Source organism: Myotis brandtii, unplaced genomic scaffold (assembly GCF_000412655.1).
Source record: "Myotis brandtii unplaced genomic scaffold, ASM41265v1 scaffold657, whole genome shotgun sequence".
NCBI lineage: Eukaryota > Metazoa > Chordata > Mammalia > Chiroptera > Vespertilionidae > Myotis > Myotis brandtii.
In genome coordinates, this window is record NW_005370552.1 from 2231872 (window position 1) to 2235405 (window position 3534).

A 3534-nucleotide genomic window follows, 5' to 3' on the forward strand; every position below is an offset into this window, starting at 1 on the left:
ATGTGCCCGCAACCAAGGTACATGCCCTTGACCGGAATCGAACCTGGGACCCTTGAGTCTGTAGGCCAATGCTCTATCCACTGAGCCAAACCGGTTAGGGCTGTTTTCTTTTTAAAATATATATATATTTTATTGATCTTTACAGAGAGGAAGGGAGAGGGATAGAGAGATGGAAACATCAATGATCAGAGAGAATCATGGATCAGCTACCTCCTGCATGCCCCCTACTGGGGATCAAGCCTGCAACCCAGGCATGTGCCCTTGACTGGAATCGAACCTGGGACCCTTCAGTCCACAGGCTGACGCTCTATCCACTGAGCCAAACCAGCTAGGGCTCTTCTTTTTTTTAATCCTCACCCGAGGATGATTTCCCATTGATTTTTAGGGAGAGTGGAACAGAGAGGGAGAGACGGAGAGAAATATCGATGTGAGAGAAACACATGAATTGGTTGCCTCCTGCATGAGCCCCGACCAGGCCGGGGAGGACCCTGCAACCAAGGTACATGCCCTTGACCAGAATGGAACCTGGGACCCTTTGGTCCGCAGGGTGATGCTCTATCCACTGGGCCACACTGGCTAAGGCTCTACTGTTTTTTTCTCTCCTAGAACTTGGAGCACAAAGCCCAGAGGTGCAGAAGCTGATCTGTAACCATGAGGACAGAAAGCATATGCTGACGGTGGTGGGGTAGGAAGATGAGCGAGTCTGCATCCTAGATGACCCGGTGACGCCGGCGCCCCATCCTGAGCTGGGACCTTTGGACCTCTCAGCACGTAAGAAAAATAAACCTCCATCCGTTGGGCTGTCTATTCTTGCAGCTCTGTGGCAGGTTTACATTTTTTCACGCTTTTATCAAAATGTTGAAGTGTTCAGCTATTATTTCTTCAAATATTTTCTCTGCCCCGTTCTCTCTTTCTTCTCCTTCTGGGACTCCACAGTACACATGTTGGTCTGCTCTGATGGTGTTCCACAGGTCCCTTATGCTCTGTTCACCTTTCTTCAATCTCTTTTCTTTCTGTGTCTCCGACTAGATAAGGGTCACTGTTCTGTCTTCAAGTTTGCTAATTCTTTCCCCAGCCTGCTCACATCTACCTTTGAATCCCTCTAGTAAGTTTTTCAACTCTGAATTTTCTATCTCTTGATGGATATTTCCATTTTGCTTATACATCGTTTTTTATTTTCTTCATATCATCTTCCTTTGAGCATCTTTAAGAGAATTGTTTAGCTTTGTCTAGCAAGCGTGCCGCCTGATCTTTCTCAGGGATGCTTCTGTTGTGGGTGTGTTTCCCCCCTTGAATGGACCATATGTTCCATTTCTTTGTCTGCCTTATGATTTTGTTGTTGAAAACCGGGTATTTCAATCTAATAATGTAGTGACTGGAAATAAGATTCTCCCCCTTCCCTGGGTTTGCTGATTTTTGCTTTTTGTTTTTTGATTGCTGTAAGCCGTGCCGTGCCAGTGACTTTATACATACCCCTGTGTCTGTGGTTGCTTTTGAATGTCCTACATGTCTGGCTCTTAAAAGGGGAAAATAAAGAGTGATGGGAGGGGGAGGGGGAAGTGGGGGGGGGAGAGGAAGAAAAAGGGTGCTGGCCCTTTAAATCTCCTGGACTTTGATTTAGTTGGACAGGGAGGGTCTTGCAGTAGTAGGAGTGCCATAGTGCAAAGATCAAAACCAGGAGTTTAACCTTGGTATGAGGATAGCCACTAAACTATGAACCAATCCAGGTTTCACCATTGCATTTAGTTGTGCTGTTTCCTAGTGTCCCCAGTCTCTCTCCGTCTTCTCTTTTCTTGATGTCCTTGAGGGGTACCGGGCACGCACTTGTGCAGTGTCTCTTGATTCGGGTTTGTCGAATGTTTCCTCATGAGTAGATTGAAGTGGCACATTTTTGGCAAGAAGACCGCAGAAGTGATGTTGTGCCCCTTGCATTATCCTGGGGTTACAGGTTGTCAGCGCGTCTGATTACTGGGCATGCTAACCCCGGGCATTGGCTCAGGTGGCTTCTCCACTGCAAACTACTCTCGCCCCTTTGTCATTAACAAATATCTTGGAGATCATACAGTGAGACAGTGTGTTTATCCTGTTTCTCCTGTCTTTTGCTCACTGATTTTAGCATCCATTGTAGATGTTGCCCTCGCCGGTTATTACTGGGCTGTTTGTATTTCTCTCATTCCTTCTACATTTATCTGTTTATATTTTAAATATATTTTTATTGATTTCAGAGAGGCAGGGAGAGGTAGAGAGAGAGAGAAACATCCATAATGAGAGAGAATCATGGATCGGCTGCCTCCTGCACACCCCCTACTAGGGATGGAATTCGCAACCCAGGCATGTGCCTGGAATTGAACCCAGGACCCTTCAGTCCGAAGGTTGACGCTCTATTCACTGAGCCACACCGGCCAGGGCTCCTCCTACATTTTTTTTAAACATTTAATCACCTTTATTTATTTATTTTTTGTTTGTTTGTTTTTGTTAATTCTCACCTGAGGATATTTTTCCATTGATTTTTAGAGAGAACAGAAGAGAGACAGAGACAGAGAGAAACACCGATGTGAGAGAAACATATCGATTGGTTGCCTCCTGCAGGAGCCCTGACCAGGGCCCAGGCTGGGGCCTGCAGCCAAGGTACATGCCCTTGACTGGAATCAAACCCAGGATCCTTTGGTCCGCAGGCTGATGCTCTATCCACTGAGCCACACCAGCCAGGGCCCTACATGTATTAAATGAGATTCTTCTGCAAGGAAGAGCTTCCCTGCTCATTATTTATTATTCAGCTCCTTGTTACTCTCAGTGTGGACTCCCGGACGGTTATTGTATTCTACGGGTTCTAATCCAAGGCTGTCATTATTGATGTTGTTGCTCACTCGCTCTAATTCTGATCGCTGGAAGCTCCTTCCAGTGAGCGCCTGTGCCCCTCCAGCATTCTCCTCCCGTTTTGCAAGAGCGTCCTTATCTTCCTCATGCAGATGATTCGGGGGAGACTGTTTAGTGAAGAGACCGATGACAAAGGTCCTGGCAGGATTGTGGAACTTAGCGGGGGACACTGAGGCATCAGGGACTAGCAACAGGGGAACCCATGAATGCCATCGGCCCACAGGTGCAGGCAACGATGTGCCTGGAGTCTGGGGAGAGCCGAGCCGTGAAAAGGGGCCCCTGCCCCCTGGGGTCAGGGTGGTGCTACCTCCTGGCGGAGGCCTGGCTGAGGGCCCTCTGTCGCCTCCATGCAGGGCTGCTTTCCGGAGCCGATGTGCTGGTTTCCTGGGCAGGGAGTCCCTGTGCCCTGTCCACATGGCTGGGCAGGGAGCTGGGGTGGCAAGTGGAAGGCGCCCTGCTTGTGGGTGTTTTTTTGTTGTTTTTTTAAGGTTCTGGTTGGTTTCCAGAGCCATTTCCCAAGCGCCCACATTCTGGGCAATGCCCTGGAGCCGGAGGACTGCGGTGCCAGGTGCAGTGACGCCAGTTCCAGGCTAGAAACTGCCCCGGGAGAGGGAGGCCCGACCCGTCAAACTGGGTGGGCAGGGGCCTCCTTGGGGC

General features: G+C 49.0%; 1 long non-coding RNA gene across 1 annotated transcript in view; it reads left to right on the plus strand.

Moving 5' to 3' along the window:
• Window positions 1-1494, plus strand: part of LOC106723847 — a 10089-nt gene extending 8595 nt beyond the window's left edge. Inside the window, exon 4 of the long non-coding RNA XR_001359582.1 lies at window positions 607-1494. This is a non-coding gene — a long non-coding RNA (uncharacterized LOC106723847). The remainder of the gene's footprint in view (window positions 1-606) is intronic.
• The last annotated feature ends 2040 nt before the right edge of the window (window positions 1495-3534 follow it).